This window comes from Limulus polyphemus, unplaced genomic scaffold (genome assembly GCF_000517525.1).
Source record: "Limulus polyphemus unplaced genomic scaffold, Limulus_polyphemus-2.1.2 Scaffold666, whole genome shotgun sequence".
Classification (NCBI taxonomy): Eukaryota; Metazoa; Arthropoda; class Merostomata; order Xiphosura; family Limulidae; genus Limulus; species Limulus polyphemus.
The window spans coordinates 351,622-370,041 of NW_013666276.1; the positions used below are offsets into that span (position 1 = coordinate 351,622).

General features: G+C 38.5%; 1 pseudogene; it reads left to right on the forward strand.

Moving 5' to 3' along the window:
• LOC106459830 overlaps window positions 1-18,420 on the forward strand; it is a 180,007-nt pseudogene that overhangs the window by 65,636 nt on the left and 95,951 nt on the right.

Sequence of the window (18,420 nt, forward strand, 5' to 3'; positions counted from 1 at the left end):
CGGAAGGCTGAGAAAGGTTCGTGGGGGTCGGGGGAGGGGTCGATAACTAGGGCGTCCGATGAGTTAGACGTTGAAGGTGTTGGAGACAATGGCTTGGGGCTGAGATGCGTGCTGGTGGTCTGTTTTATGGCGTCAGTGGTAAATGGTGGCTGTGTCTGGGTGGCTTTCTTCCTCCTTGCAGTGGTGGTTTGTGTGGACATCTCACGTGTTTTACGAGTCGGAGAAGTTTGGGTAGCTTGGTCGGATGTTCTGGGGTGGCTGGTAGGGATCTGGTTGACGGCGGTTGTCTTCGTGGTGTTAAGAAATGTAGGCAAGGGGGTTGGATTAGGAAAGGTATGTGGTGGGTGAGGCTTTCGGTATGGTTTTTCTGCTCTGAAGTGATGACAGTCGAAGAAGGAGCCTTGGGATAAAATGTGATCTGCAGTCTGTTTGGATGTTGTAACAATTTTCATAAAAGTGGAGGGTAGGCCTGTTTTCTTTTGACTGTATGCGGTGGACAGCGTGGATCTTGGAATTGGTTGTGGTAAGCAGGGCTTGGCGTATTTCTTCAGGCGTGAAGGATATGTGCACGTTCCGTAGAAATATCGTATGGAGACTGGCATTACTTTTGGGGTTTGGCAGGTGACGGGAGGATTTGAGGACCATGGTTAGCTTAGGTAATTATAATCGTTCGGTGTCTTGGGTTGAAGGAGTAAACCCCCTTTCCGAAGGCGTCTGGTTCACTCAGGGAACACTCGGGCTTGAGGTTTGTAGCAGCAGATAAAGTTGCCCGTATCTCGCGGCGAGAAGTCGAGAGGTAGTCCGTCGATGATCAACGGTGGCGTAGGAAACGAGACACTCTGCATACTGTCGTATGACGAGGTCGATAGTTAGGCGTGGATGGTATGACGTATGGTGTGGGGCTTACCACTTACTTTTATCAACTGTACAAGATCCAACCAGATACTTTTAGCCGCCTTTGACAGCCGCACTTCTCGCGACAGACCTCTAGTTCGCATAGGAGATCGCTATTGGCTCTCTTTCAATCCTGCAGTGTGTAATTTAAAAGCAGAATCCAATTGAGTAATCGAAGATTCAGATTTCTGAGTTCGAAGAGGATAAACGTTCTTGTTAATTTTCTCCGAATTTAAGTTTCCTAGTAGTTTTTATTAGCAGAGCTCTCCTCGGTCCTTATTAGGACCTATAAAGACTATGCCGTGCTCACCTAACAAGATATAGTTAACAACAAGGAAGACATAGATAAATACTTTGGGATTGTGTTTATTGTTTTCTAAGTTATTGCAGAAGTCTAGCCAGTTTATTTCCTTAAGTATTTTTATGTTTGTTTTTATTTGTGTACTCAGTTTGTTAATTTGGGTTTTTAACATGGGGTCTCGAGATGAATTGTGTTGTCTTCTTAGTCTTCTACGTGTTAATATTAAGTCATGGATTTCTGGAGTGAGTGTCCAATTATTGTGTGAGTGTAGATTGTGTCTTGAGGTTGATGGGGTTGTTTCGGTTATTGCTCTCTTTATGGCATGTGTGATATTTTCAACGTATTTATCTATGTCTTGCTTGTTGTTAACTTGTGTGATTTGGCGGTGGTAGTTGACTGTTGAGTGTTTCATTGAATTTTTCACAGTCGGTCTTGGTGTAATTATATACTGGCGGTAGGGTTAGGTTAGGTTAGTCACGGATTAGTGTTCCTCTGGGGGTGTTTCGTCTTCCTTTGAGGTCTTTGTGTGGGGCGTTTAAATCTCCTATAATTAATTGGTCTATTGCTTTGGATGGGGAGCAGTAAAGCGCGACTATTGAGAGAGATGGTCTGTTGCTGATATGAATATTACAAAAAATTATTTCGTTTACTTTTGAGGTAAATTTTTCATCAATTGAAATGCTGTTTACCAGATTGTTGTTACAGTATAGTGTTATGCCTCTATTGTTGTCTTTGTAGGGGATGGAGTAAGATTTGAATCTGGGTATATTTATATTTTGGTTTTCTATGGCTAGGGTTTCAGATGTTATTATGATATCTGCTTTTACTTGTTTGTTGAGGTCATGTATTTCGTGTTTTTTGTGATTAAGTCACCTTGACAGTTTAGGTGTAATAGTTTTATGTTGTTTGTGAATTTTGTGTTTGTAGTGTTCGTTGCGTGATTCTTAATGAAATGTGATGTGGTTTTAGGTTAGGGAGCGAAAAGTAGCGCTTTGCAAGTTTGCAGAGAACTAGCAGGCAGTCTTCCAGTGTGGAGAAGTTTGGCTGTTCGCTCAGTTCTGTTAGCAGAGCCAGTAGGTTCTTGGTATACTCTACTGGGTTGAAGGAGATGATAGAACCAGTGGGGTTATGTGAGTTTGTGGATTGGTTCTCATGTGTGTTTGACACCGTTGGTTCCGGGGGCTTGATTGTGTGATTCGGTCGTGTACTTATATTACTAGGTGGTGTTTCTAGCAGTGGCTGGCGTTGTGGGCGGGATAGTAGGGGGAAGTCTGCGTGATTAGGTGCTGGCTGCGTGTTTTTGAAAAGGACTCTGTCCCGTACTTGAACAAATTTGGGGCAGGTTCTATAACATGCCGCGTGGGGGCCCTGGCAGTTGGCGCAGGTAACTTGGTTGCGTTCGTTAGGGCAATTAGCAACCTCGTGTGGCCCAGAACATCGAACGCATTTGGGGGGTGCCGTGCAGTAGGGTTTACTGTGTCCAAATTTTTGACAATTGAAACACTGTAGGATTTGTCTCGCTGGTGTTTTTGCTGGTTCAGTGTTGTGGTGCTTGAAAAATAGATAGCAACCGTCTTTTAAGAGTTTTTCGGGATCATCTTTGTTGTCGACGGTTACTTTGACCAGTGGTGTTTTCATTTTTGTTTTGAAGGAAATAATTCGTTCAACCTTGGTTTTGTGATATCCGATAGTGCTCAGCTCTTCGACGATCTCGTCGTCTTGAATGTCGAGGTCGACGCCTCTAATGACAATGGCTGGTTGTGTGTTAGGGTTTTGGGGGGATTGGATGGTTGTTTTTCCATCAAAAGCGGTTTTGGGCCAGTGGGCTAAGATGTGTGCATAATCTTTTGGTGTCATGCATTTAATAAGGACACCACCTTTGGGAAGTCTGCGAATATCTTTTAGGTTCAGGTTTTCAAAATGTTTTCTTATTTCTTTTGCTATATTTGGTATTCTGCATTGTGATGGAATTCCCTCAATGATGAGAGCAGGAACATGGTAGGTTTTGTTTGTTAAAGTTTTGGTTTCTTCAGTGTTTTGTGGTTTATTGGTTGTGTTTGTTGGGTTGGTTGTTGTTTTTATACTTACCATGTCCGTTGTCTTCTTTTTCTTTTTCCTCTTCACTGTAGTGAATCCATCATCATTATTGTTTTCCAGTGAGTGGAGTGATGAGGCACTCGACACGCCATCGTCGGTTACGTCCCTGGTCAAAGCGTAGTCAGAGACCGCTTCGTCCAGTATCTTTTCTAGCATGTTGTTAAGCTCTTCAGTGGAGAGGGGTTTGCCTGCTGACCTGGTGGTGACGCCTGACCGCGTCTTGTTAGGTGAGCGCGGCATAGTCTTTATAGGTCCTAATAAGGACCGTGGAGAGACCTGCTTATAAAAACTACTAGGAAACTTAAATTCGGAAAAAATTAACAATAACGTTTATCCGCTTCGAACTCAGAAATCGGAAATCTCTTCGATTACAAATAAATAAAAATAAATGATCGTGGCAGGGGTTTAGTTTGAAGGTCAACTGGGGTGCTCGGGAACGTTTGTTCCCCTTCAACCCCGCGCGTAATGCGTAATCGGTTGAGTTCGTGTTTCTTAATTTGTTTGACGGGTTAAGTCTTTAGTGCTCTAGAGAGTGGAGACGGGAAGCCGCGCAGGCAGCCGGAAAGGATCGAAGCCGCCACATGAAGTTCGAGGACAGCTGACAGGGCAGTGAGAAGGACCAAGACCTCCACCAAGCAACCAGTTTCCTTATTATCTTTTAAAATACATGATTATGTTTTAAATTTTCAGTTTTAATTTTTGGCTAAGGAATTTTTTTAGAGAAATGAGATTAAATTAGAATGATTTGAAGGATTAGCATTATAATGAGTTAGAATTATACAGACCCTTTTCAGGGTTGGGCTCTCTGGACTAATCCCCCCCCACAACAACAATTACAAATACTACATCAAAGCAAGAACAAGAAATAGTCTAACAGCAGCATTACATACAGTATCAAGCGCACCCACAAAATACCTTTTCCCCCTACAATCTACACTGCCAAAATAACAGTAAACAACTCACACAGAAAGGGTTACTATCTATATCATATTATAGCTATTCCTTCCTTTTCAGCCTGGGCACAGGTCAGATAAATTATTCGGCGTCTGACCTGTGAAAGTGGGTTTTCTCCGGGCACTCCGGTTTCCCCTCACATCCAAAATTATCTCGGGCTTACACCAGAGAACACAACCATGAAAAGGGCCCGTTCAAAATCCAGTTTCTTTAAACAACTCCTATACTGAAAAAATAAAACATATCATATGAAACTAACGCTAGAGAAAATCAACAAAAACGTGAGACATAGACATGAATTTTAAACAACCATAGGAAGTCGTTGCTTGGTTAAAGTCTTGGTCTTTCTCTCTGCCACGACAAACGACTCCAAACTTCATGAAGCTGTTTCGAGCCTCTCTACACGCCTGCACGGCTTCCCGACTCCATTTATCGAACTACCAACGACTCAGCACGTCATAACAATTCCAGAGCCACGAAGTTGAACAGTACATGCGCGGGGTTGAAGGGGAACGTTTGTTCCCGAGCACCGCAGTTGGGAAGAGAGAACTTCGTTCTCTCTTTCTTCAAACTAAATCCCTGCCACGTTTAGTTTTTTTTTTGTTTTTTTTCCCGGTCATTTTCATGAGAGGGAGTCTAGTTTTCGTAGAGAGAAGACGTGTATCACGTTAGCTCTCTCGGGAAGCCGAGATATGCATCGATAAGAGTTATTGCACTAAGCAAATTCTAACTTCAGTCAAGCCTATACACTGTGTTTAGCTTAATCGTTAACCTCTAGGTATTGATAAAGTTAAGCCTAATCAGTCCTTTTCAGGACTTCTGACAACACCATGAGAACAAGAGCCAGCGGCCAGCTGCTTTCCGCCAAGTCGCAATTTCGACTTTTAGCTGCCATTGAGGAGGAAATGGAGTCATCCGACGAAACATCTACCCATGTATCAGACACTAGTGACACTTCGCTTAGCAGCCAAGAGTCCCCCATAAAAGAGCCAGACCAGCCAGAAAAGAAGGACACGTCGTCTAAGACACCACCAGTGAGCACTACCCACAGCAGCCAGAAAGACAAGACCACGGAAAAAACAACCAACTACAAGCAACCAGCACCACCACCTGCCATCATAATCGAAGGTATCCCACTCACCTACCGCCAACCACAGATAGCACAAGAACTTAAACTATTTCCAGCTACCACATTCACCGAAGTCCGTCGACTTGCCCGCGGACGCCTTGTAATCAAATGCAAAGAACCCCGGGATTACTCTAAACTCTTGAAGCTATGGCCTACCAACGCCTTCGGAGGTGCCTCTCTGAATATCCACGTACCTGGAGACCCAGTACCCACGAAAGCAATAGTTATCAGGGGTGTCGCTCAAGACATATCAGCAGAGGAAATTAAAGGAGAACTGGAAAGCTAGGACATAGGAGTCACTCACATTGACCGTATAAAATCAGCCAAAACTGGACAGCCAACACCACTTATCCATGTCAGCCTTAAAAACGTCGAGCTTGATGAGGTTATCTGCTTGAAAAGTGAAGAGAGTACCTTAAGGCTAGACAAAACACAAAACGGCCGATATCGGACAGATGGTCCTTCAGGGCGGCGGGGATTTAGAAATCCTATGTCGGGAATTTAATGTGTGGGAAACGGGAGTGCCCCGGGAAAACCCACTTTCACTGGTACTGTCTGATCCGTTACCACTGCTCTATTATTGAGAAGAAGTAAGTCGCAAGTGGGGAAGGCAAAGTGGACACCAGTGCTGGGGGGTGATTAATTCTTGTAATCGTTGTGCGGCCTCCTGGAGTTTATCGTGGCAGTGAACAGGCTAAGTTTCTGGCTCCGGGCTCGAGGTAAAGGCGTTGGGTTCTCAGTATCGGAGGCAAGAAATCGGAAGGCTGAAAAAGTTCGTCGGGTGAGTGGGGGTCGGGGGAGGTGCCGATAACTAGGGCGTCAGATGAGTAAGACGTTGAAAACAATGGCTTGGGGCTGGGATGCGTGCTAGTGGTCTGTTGAATGGCATCAGTGGTAAATGGTGGCTGTGTCTGGGTGGCTTTCTTCCTCCTTGCAGTGGTGGTTTGTGTGGACATCTCACGTGTTTTACGAGTCGGAGAAGTTTGGGTAGCTTGTTCAGATGTTCTGGGGGTGGCTGGTAGGGATCTGGTTGGCGGTGGTAGACTTTGTAGTGTTCAGAAATGTAGGCATGGGGGTTGGATTGGGGAAGGCATGGGGTGGGTGAGGCCTGCGGTAGGGTTTTTCAGCTCTGAAGTGATGATAGTCGAGGAAGCAGCCATGGGAGAGAATGAGATCTGCAGACTGTTTGGATGTAGTAACAACTTTCATGAAAGTGGAGGTTAAGCCTGTTTTCTTGGACTGGATGCGATGGACAGCGTGGATCTTGGAATTGTTTGTGGTAAGCAGGGCTTGGCGTATTTCTTCAGGCATGAAGGATATGTGCACATTCCGTAGAAATATTGTGTGGAGGCTGGCATTACTTTTGGGGGGTTGGCAGGTGACGAGAGGATTTGAGGACCATAGTTAGCTCAGGTGGTCTTGAATAAGCTCCTCGCTGGTTTCTATATGACCTGTCGTAGCTCTGAGAACCACGTCAGTGACGAAGGCTACGATGCGTTGAATCAACACTCAGTGCTTCTGCGTCGATTGGGGTGTTGGTTTGGGCCTTGGATTGCTGGCTACCTCAGCATATGAAGTGTTTTTCTCTGTCGTGGCTGGCTGGGGAGCTGCTGGGACTTCTGACGCTGCAGGATGGTTCACTCTCGTATCTGGTGGTGTTTGCTTAACACTGGTGGTTGTTGGATGTTTCTTCAGTAGTCGATTCCTTTTTAAAGTGATGACTTGGGAGTACTTGGGGCAGCCTTTGTAGGATGCGGCGTGCGGGCCGCCACAGTTGGCCCAACAAGTTTCTACTCTCTTCTTGGGGCATTATGCTACCTGGTGTAGTTCCCCGCACCTGACTCATCTGGGGGATGCGGTGCATACGGCTAGTGAGTGGCCAAACTTTTGGCAGTTAAAACATTGCAGCACTTTGATTACATTGGCTTGCTTAGATTCTTCAACAGGGTGGCGAAGAAACCATAGTGTTACTCCAGTATAATTTAAATGTTCTTCTTTTGTTTACTTAATTACCCTTAGCCCATTCGGCTCAGTACTCCGCTGACCTTTAAACGTCATGTAACCTTTTACCACGAGCAGGGTGAAGGGGGATTGTTTAATCTTCGAGCACCCCAGATTAATAATTATTTCCGAAGGAAATAATTATTTTTAAATCTAAATAACTGCCAGGAAAAACCGAAACATAGAAACAGAACTCACACATAAAAATATACAATTCACAAAAGTAGAACAGATTTTCTCCAACAAAACACAGAGACTCACAAACCTAATCAAGGTACAAGTACAAGAAACACAAGACATATAGATTGTAACATCTAATGGTATTATTCTCTGTTACCGAAGATACATGGTAGAACCTACTAAAATACTAGCGGTAGTATTAACCCAGTGCTACAACTGCCAACGTTATGGACATGTGGCAGTCGCATATAAAGCTCTCCCACGCTGCGTGGGGTGTGGAGGAGATCACAGAAACATTGAATGCCCACGAAATAACCCACAGCCATACTGCTGTAACTGCCAACAGCAAACTATAAGGGATGCCAGAAATACAAAACTTTTAAAACACGAATAATTAATATTCAAAACAACACAAACACACAAGCACAAAATCATGAAGTAAACAGTACACACACAAAAAAAAACAAAAAAAAAAAACACCATTGCTACCAACACCAAAACCTCAACAGAATACCAACACAAACAATCAATCTTCCACACAGACATTTGGACAGGCATTAAAAACCCACACCCAAACTGAAACAACAACACAAACCCTAGCACAGACAGTAAAAACCCACACCCAAACTGAAGAAACAACAGAACAAATGAAGAACACTAAACCAATCAATGTTCAAATACAGGAATTAACAAACAAAATAACAGAGGCAGTCACAAATATATTTAGCATATTCCGAGAAAAATATAATAACCCCCAAAACGAAGAGGGTTGAATCGCACTAATCACAAAAATAGCGCTAGAACAACTACTACCGCTATTACCACATTTACTTTTCCTACCATTAAATCCACAGAACAAAAATACCAAGCAAACATCAGGCTACACACATATATAACTTGAAAACATAAACGGACGTGGCCCTGAAAAGGAAAGTAGTAATAGAATTCAACAAATCATTTCAAACCAGCCAACCAAGACCCAAATCCAAGAAGATTGAAAAATATAATAGCAGCACAGTAGGGAGGAAGAGGTCTACTAGAACTTGACCCTCCCATGTCATAAACGACCTAAATTCCGATTCGGAGAGAGAGAGAGACAGCTATGTATATTTTTAAATATAAACTTAATCTAAACAAACGTTGATATTACAATAAATATATAATAATAAATTTGTCACACTACTTACAATTTGTTAGATACAAATTAATTTGTCCAACATTATAACATTTCATGGACAGTGCTTATAAACTGATTCTCATTTTTTACAAAGGAGGTTTCTCACCCATATTTTAAACACTAGATTTATTCAGTCTTGGGGTATTTTTGGTACTGTTTATTATGTTGATAATATTAAATAACATCACGAACTTTTGAAACTATTAGGCATACATCTAATTTTACCACAAGACAAGACAAACTGGCTTGTACATTAATATTGCTTGTATATATCGGCTAGTTCTGTGGGATAACTTTATTTATTACTAGCTGGAGTACCCGTTCCCTGGACAGAAGTTATGTAAATTCATGATTAATGAAGGTTGCTTTCCTTATATGTAAGGCTGTAACTGTAAAAAAACACCCATAAAAGCCGCAAAACGAAAAACGTTAAATTTGTATGTACCCCGGCATGTGGCCTAATGACCATCCATACCAATTTTGGTGAAGGTCCATCCAAATCCTGCGAAGTAGTTACTTGAACATACAGACAACTGACAGTAGTATTATTGTTATATTTCTTGAGCTTGCTTTGTAAACTGATGATCGTACGAGGGATAGAAAGGCTATGGATAGGTGTGGTCTTAAACTGTTAAAGTTAAAAGTTGGATTCGTATTGCTATTAGTTGTGTTTAGACAGAGACCATACTAATTTCTATTAATTTTATATAATTATTTCTGTTATCATACATTGAACTTGGTTACGCTAATTACAGTAATATAATTTAACTATTTACTGCGCGAATTTATTATTCGTGTCACTGTTTTGCAAGACAAACTTTAATTCTTTGTTCTGCTATCTGTACCATCCTCCTAACCTTCTAATTTCTTGAGAACAAACTAGGTTTTTATATGATTTATTTTTAGGGTATATGTGCATGTCAATGTGTGAATGTTTTAAACAGTACAGTAAATATTGTAAACAGTACAAATACAAAAATGCATTATTTCTAAAACTGTGCTGAAGTAATATTTGTATCTAAACCTCATTCTATATTTGAGAACCTGATGATTGTATTTTTTAGGTTTCATCCCATTTTGTCTATTACCAATGGGAATAGATGAACTGGGAGTGGGATGTTACCATAACAGTACTACAGTAATACAATTAGAAATTGTGAAATATGTAAAATTTGTTTACCAAATTTAAACTAGTGATATTTGATTTGCAAAATTTTTAATTTCAACGTAACATATGGATGGGATCATGTGGCACTTCAAGACTATTTTTGCACATCCACCTACCCTTGAGAAAAAAATTAAAACTTAATTGCATTTTACTTTCACAAATTTGTCAGTTCCTCTCTTAAATTCTCATAAGGTGCTGGTCTTCACTACTGTTAATAGGAACTCATTTCATAAACAAGTCAACTTGTTAGTAAAAAAACAAAACTGTCTTAACTTTAGTCTAGCTTGTCTTTTCATGTTATGCATTAGTATTTCATACTATTGTTTGTTTAATGAGATTAAAGGTTGTTCAAGCAAGCTTTCAGTAGAACAGTATATTGGATGTGATATTGTATGCTTTATTTGTCAGGTAAAGTTTTATGTAATATAATGAATCATAAATTTGAAGTAGTAATTTGTGAATTATGTTACTTTAGAAAAGTGTTGGTTTGATCACACAATTAAATGCATTTGCATTTGACTTACAATGCCCAAACTACCTTTTTTTTTTTTTTATGTGGTGGTAATTTTGTTTTATACATGCATATTTCCAGTTATTGTAACTACTTTGAAATAATTTGTCATTACAGGTCTGAAAACAATTGTAGGTGCTGTGATAGAGTCAGTAAAAAACCTGAAAGATGTAATAATTTTGACAGTTTTTGCACTCTCTATCTTTGCTTTGTTGGGTCTTCAAGTTTATATGGGTGTTTTGACTCAGAAGTGTATCTTACAGTGGCCAGCAAACATCTCGGATTATGAATATGAGAAGTTTGTTTCAAATTATAGTAAGTAATCCTGTTTTATAGACTTCATATATCTTATATTAGTTTTGTTAGTAATAACAAGCTAGTTCATTATTTCTAGCTGATTAAGACTGTGAACATAACATAAACTTTAAGGATAACAAAGGACCTATTGCACCTTATAATCTGTCCTGTCTATTTAAGTAAACTTAAAAAAACAAAATAAACTCTAAGCCAGCTCTTATCATTCAAATAATTATAGCATCTTCTCTGAAAATTACCCTACATTTACTGTATCCACCACATCTGAAGGTAACCCATTCCAAAAGCTAACCACCCTGTTAGAAAAATAAAACTGTCTTAGTTTAAGATGACTCCTACCCTGCCAGAATTTACACTTCTGTCCTCTAGTCCTACCATTCCCACCATTAAGTACGAAAAAAGATGATACATTGACACATCAATTCAGTTGGTGATAATAAAATCTTCAATCAGATCCCCTCTTGCTCTTTCAAGAGAAAATAATTTCAGAGATCTTAACATGTCCTTGTATGACCCTTCCATCCTGGGTATTATCCTAGTAGTTCTCTTCTGAACCCTTTCCAAAAACTTATTATCCTCAAAACTGATAAGGAATCTGATTTCTCCAGTTTATTCACATTATAAATATTTTAAAAGATTTGTTTTACCAAAATTGAGAGATTACTTCACATTGAAATATTGTATAAAAAGACCTAGTTAAAGGTTCCATTTAACACTTTTGCTTTTCATACGCACAAAGTTTTGAAGGAGGTTAAGGATTGTATATTTAAACCACTTGTTACAATTTTTTCTAAGTCCTTGAACAGTGGGTTGGCATAAGAAGATTGGAAGTTGGCTAATGTTACTATTACGTAACTGTTCGTTTGTTAATTTCTGGTATAAATTCTATCCAAGGAACTTTGGCGATACAAGTCCTTTCTTAATTAAAACTGTCTATTCTTTCTTGATACAAATTTTAGTAATACAAAGAATTTCTACAGTCACTTTAAACTTAACAACCTTTATAACACTATAAATCACAGTGATTCACACATTTTACTTACGGTGCCTACTGTTTGCTTGATTCAATTATCTGTCACTTCAATATCTATCTATATCTCTTCAATCAATCTGCCCGATTGCACTGGTTTTTCTTGCTAGGCTTATATACTTAAAAAGAGGGTGGCTCGAACAAACTAGGGTTGCCAGGAAAATTAATGATCCTTCTAAAAAATCCGGCACGCATGCTCCCAACATCGCGTGACTTCCCCTGTCATAACATTACTCTTTTTATCAAGGGAAGTGATAGATATTTACATCAGTAGTGGGTAAAAATTTTGAAAGTGATAAAAGATGTTTTGCAAAGTGTTTTAACAAAGTTTCAAATTTTGTTGGAATGTCAACAGGGTTTCACTAGCAGAAAATCTTGACATGCTAATTTTTGACATTTTTTGAAGAGGTTACCGCTTATGTAGATGAGGGTACATGTGTGGATGTTGTGTATCTGAATTTTCATAAACATTTGACTAGGTTTCACATGAAGTGCTTGTAAAAATGTTATTTCTGTAGATGATAGGGATAGGTTGACTCACTGGATAGAAAACTGGCTGCATAAAAGGTTGTTATAAATGTAGTTCAATCAAACTGGATTAATTTCACAAGTGGGGTACCTCAGGGCTCAGTCTTAGGACCTTTGCTCTATTCGATTTATATCAACGACATGGGTAAATGAATAATCAATAAATTATTTAAATTTGTTGATGATGTTAAAGTTTTGGATGTTGCTGGCTGTGAGGAGGATGCTGCTGCTTTACAAAAAGATTAGGAATATTTGTTGAGTTGGTTGAATATATGATAGATTTAGTAAATCCAGTTAATGTATCCAGTTAAGGGAGTTTAAGGGAAAGCTTGATAAATATTTGAATAATAAGGGTTGGATTTGAGTGTTTTATTTTTATTTTCGAGTTAGATGTAATGGGTGGAATGGCTTAAATGGACTAGAAGGCTCCTTGTTGTCCTTGGTTTATATATATATATGTAAATATATATATATATATATATAAATAACACCTTAATATTCTTGACAAAACCCCTACATATAAATAAGTTATTAATCTAACTACAATATACATTGTTTGTATGGTTTTGATTATTTATTGGTAACCTTTAAACTGTTGATTCCTTATATAACCGCATGAATATATCCTTTTTTCTTCATGATATATTACTAATAACTAATCTTATTTAATATAATAATTGTGACAAATGTACAATACATAGATATTAAAACAAACTATTTTGCATTGTATTTATAAACCTAACTGTTAAAGATAGTATTTTGTAATACAAATGTCTAATGTAAAACTGATTTTATGATTGTTTTTCTTCTTCATATTCAGTGACTTAATAGAATCTCTGTTTAAACTACTAATTAATAGACTTCTATTAAAGATGCATTTAAAATGGATAGTCTAAAACTTCAAAATTTCTTTATTGAGTTTGTAGGGAAGTGTAAGAACATCCATGTGCAGTAAAGAAATTTGTAAGAGCCAGTTAAATTAAAATCAGTTGACCTATTAGAATTGATAGTAATTGTATCGTAAATTTTGGAAATTATGATAAATGTACTGTTGTTATGAGAGTTGATAAGGGATCTGTTAACCAGACTAGCTTTTCTTCATTAGTAATCCAGTGGTATCTTGAGGTAAATGACTTGTAATTATTATATTACATTCGTTCTTGTGCAGATGTTCTTTTAAATATTATTTTCTTTATTCAACTAGCTAATTGGTATGAAGAAGATGGAGTTTATCAAGTATGTGGAAACAGTTCTGGGGCAAAGTAAGATATATTTAAAAATAAATTAAGATTCTAGGTTGAAATTTGATAAGGACACATCTTTTTTGTGAATATTTTGTTTTATAAGTACTTCGCATTCTCTGTGTCAGAAGTTTTCAGTAATAAGTGTTCTTCATATTTTTAGTAGTTTATTTGTTTGAGCTGGATAGTTAGTGGAACTTGATAACTTATTACTCATCAGGCTCATTAATTGATTACAATCAACTAATTGATTATTCTTATATGAGATTTGGATAGTTGAAGTAAAGATATACATATAGTAATAATTGGAAACACTAATTTTGATTAGTTGAGTATTTTCTTGAATTTTTGACAGGAACTGATTAAGTTGTACAACCTTGAATTAATTAAAAAAGATAATGAGAAATCATCATGGTAATGTTTTAATTACTTGGATAGTAGAATTAATTACATATAGTAATAATTGGAAACATTAATTCTAGTTAGTTGATTATTTTTGTGACATTAATCAATTCAGGTTTAATTTTGTTGAATTAAATATTTTACATGACAATGGTCAAAGCTCATATGTAATCGATTATATTGAATTAATCACTCAGTTCTATTATTTGTGTGGGTGAGTCTGTTTGCTCAAATATGATCATGTATAAGTTAGAAAACCTGATATTGTACAGTTATATGTTCCATCAATAAATAGATAACTAAAATGTTGTCAACATTTCAGTTGTGCTTATGATAGTTGTTACAATACATACATTTAACTTAACTTAATTTGAATTGAAGTTAAAAACTTTGTATGAACCAGCACTTATACATATAATACTTCTGTGGTGAAAGTTCTTGAACCTAAATGTTAAATTTACATATGATTTTAAGAACAAGTGCTTGTTACTATAAAATACCTTTAACTTGCATTACTTCCTAACAAATTTTAAAATCCTGCACATTTATTTTTATAGAGTGTGTCCACCAGGATATATGTGCCTTCAAGGTTATGGTGACAATCCTAATTATGGCTATACAAGTTTTGATACATTTCCCTGGGCATTGCTATCAGCATTTAGATTAATGACTCAGGATTTCTGGGAAAATCTTTACCAGCTGGTAAGAATGATTAAGATTTTTTGAAGCAGAATGTAAAAGTAGAAGAAAATTTAATAATTATATCTGGAAAAGGAAAAGTCTTTGGTTTTAATTATTTTGTAATGAATGAATAGGTTTTTTATTCACTTTTATGTTTATTTTTAATTTAAAAACTAGAATAATATCCTTGAATATACAAAGGGCTCAGTATGTTTTATTAAAATGATTGGTGCAGATAGCCTAGTTGCTTTGCACCATAAAACTCCATTAAAATGATTTTGAATATGCAAGTTAGCTAGTTATATGACTACTGTGATATACATTTGCAGTAGATTGGAATATTTCAGATCTACGTGATGATATCTTGTGGAACTTTGTAGATAGTGTAATACCACCATCAAGTGATCTGTTTTGGAAAGGGTGTGTAACAGCTCTTTCTTTGATATATACTTCGATTATAAAGCTGTATTTCCAAAACATACTTACCTCCTCTCACACTACAGCTATTTCTTGACTGTGATGGTTTATTTTCCTTTGCCCTTAAATAGCATTGGTTTGATTTTTTTCTTGCTTGCTCCAGCATTTTAGTGCCAACTTAATTACCCTTGGCAATATCTATCTTGTGACACTCTCCACCTACGTCAATGCGCTCTGTATCCTGGTACTGTGTATAAGCACCTCCTTCAGATAACATTGTCACTTTTTCTCAACAAAGTGTTCACTAATGAGTTTCTCTGTAGTACAACTGTTGGAGATAAATTGAACATTCTCCATGTTACCTATTTGATTTTTGCACAAAAAAACAAGCAAACCGATATACAACATGAATTCCTGTATTAATGAATCCAGCACGGAGGCAAATCAGGCCTCTGCTATCCCATCTCTGATATCTAGTGTTGCTCAAGAAATGGGTGATGGGAGTTACTCTTGGCTGAGGCTCTCTGTGACTTTATCCATTGTGAGATAGGGACATACATTTGGTCCAGTGGTATTTCTCCGGGGGGCTCTGAGACTGCACATGCGGGTGATCCTGGACATTCTGGAGAGAATTTAGATTCGCTTTTACCAGCATCTTCCTGTACTCTATTGGTTTCTTATGAGGCCAATTTGGATCATCCACCTCTGGCTTCTTTTCTTCAGTTTGTAAATTGAGTGTGTGATATTTTGAGTCTTTCCAAGGCTGCTTTTGAGTTTGCTCCTTCCTTGATGGCAGAAAGGTCTGAAAGCAAGTACCTGGTTCTCCCTCCATCTCCTGATATTGCAGTTTATGCTGGGAAGTTTACTACTCAGTTACGTGAAAGAACAGCTCTGCCTTGTCAGCCATGTTTGTCAAAACAACATACTATATGATGATGAGTTGGGACCATTGTTAGCATCCACCTTAGCTCAGTTGTCAGTTTCTGCACTTTCCCTAGTCTATTGGCTGGTTTATTGTTTACTTTATGCAGCCCTCCATGAGTTATGTGAGGTACCTACTCCAACAATTGATTGTTGTGGTTGTTCCAGAGTCTTCCCCTTTTGTTGTTGGCTTCTCGACTTTCCCCAGCTTTTATTGGGGGTCATAGTTCCACCCATATTTGAGTGTCCTGACCCTCAACATCAGCCCATCGGTTCATTGATACCAAGAATAGATTCTGCCCATATCCACAAAGTTCATCTACTTGGTGAGAATACCACCAGATACAGTGGTGACCACCGTATGCCTTTGGGATCTGTGGAAGCTTGGCTCTGAGAATTTCTGAACATGTGGAAAACCTTTACCATGGATCCATGGGTACTATAGGTCCTTGCATCAGGATTAGTCATTCAGTTCACATCTCCACCACCATTATCCTCCAACCTGTGGTGTTTATGGCTCCCACCGATCCTTGGATTTCAGAACTTAGTTCTACGGCTATCAGAGATTTGTTGGTCAAGGGGGCAGTAGAAAGAGTTTTATTCCTGCTTGTTTGTTGTACCCAAGAAGATGGGAGATTGGCATGCAGCCATTGATCTTTCTCATCTAAATCAATTCCTAGATCTTCCAAATTTCACAATGGAGTCATTCCTCACTCTGTGTTGGCATCTTTTGCCAGGACTGTGGATGACCATGTTTGATATCACCTACACCTGTCTGCACGTTCACATAGCAGAGTCATCCCTCCACTACCTGCATTTTGTGCACAAGGGTCAAGTGCTGCAGTTCAGGGCTCTGTCCTTTGGACTAGCATTAGCACCATATGTTTTCTGCTGAATTGTACAAAGTTTTTCTCATCACCTCCATTCCCTGGGCCTGTGCACACACCATTACATGGCACCATCTCCTCAGTTGGCAGGATGTCACACCCAGATACTGCTTTCCAAAGCAACCAAGGGAAGATTTATTATTTGAGCCAAGAAATTTGTTCTCACTCCAACACAATATACCATCCATCTAGGTGTCTTTTTCAACATGTATCTCAATCAGGCTCAGCCAATTCCCATTTGCCTCCATGCTGTGGAACAAACAGGCAGTTTGACCCCTACTCATGTCTCCTTCTCCCACTGTGTGTATGGTTCTTTCTCTTTTGGAGAAATGGGAATCACTCAAATCTCATTCTTTTGGATGAGTGCACATGAGATTCCATCAGTGGTATCTATGTGACCAATGGATTATTAACAGTGATCCACTGGATTCCCAGTCTCCTTATTCAGGATAAACATCTTCTATCTCAAGTGATTGTTAGATCAGAACACTACTATGATAGGTGTTACTCTGCTGCCACCTCTTCCAGAGATCCATCTTTTCATAGATGCCTCGCTTCAGAATTGGGTGCATATCTCAACAGTCAGGAATTCTGGGGCCTATGGATGGATGACAAGGTTTCCCTCCACATCAATCTCTTTGGTTTCATCAAAATGTGGTATTGACTCTATAAGATGATAATAGATATCTGTATAGAAGTTGGTACCATTTCTCAATGAGTGCAGTGTGCGATTATCTCAGAAAAAAGATATCACCATGATCTGCTCCTAATCTAATATTCAAACACATCCCAAACGTTCTATATTGCATTGAGCACAGGAGACTATAGGTGTTATGGCAAACATTCCAAGTCTATTATGTTTCTTAAATCAGCCCTGAATGACAGAGAATGAAATGATTCTCATCCTGAAACTCTCTGAAGACATAGAAATGCAGTATGAGAGTGTTCACCTGATCACCTACAATCTATTAGTATTCAATGGATTTCATATGTACCATGAACATACCAGATCTTTAAAACAGCTTGACCATAAAATCATGTATTCATATTTTTCAATATTCCAAAGTCCTGAAACTTTACACCAGTAGTTGTCTTTTACTGTTTCAGTGGTGACTGGAGACACTCTGACAGTCCATGATGCTTCTGCTGGTGTACATCAGGTAGTTGGTTCCCGTCTAATTTCAGACCCAGAATTTCTGACCTCGTGCTACTGTTGCTTCAACTGTGTGTGCTTCATCTTTTAATGAATTTGTTGTACTGTTCCCACCACCTTTGCTTTTGGTTCTCCTGCAGCATCTCAGTTACTTTGATACCTTTGTTTCAGGGATGCATTACTTTCTTGAGTCACATTACTCAATTTTATCTCGAGAACCTCTGGATGCACCCTTCCTTCATGATGAGATTTTTGGAGAGCTTCTTATACATTGGAAATTAACTGAGGCAGCTTGTCACCAGTAATCTTTACTCAGTTTGAAATTGAGTTAACTGATAATTTAGTAGTTAAATTATACTTTGGATTTAGCAGTTAAGTAAAAGCCGATATACAGTCAGTTTATGATATTTGCCAACAAGATTGATACACGCAG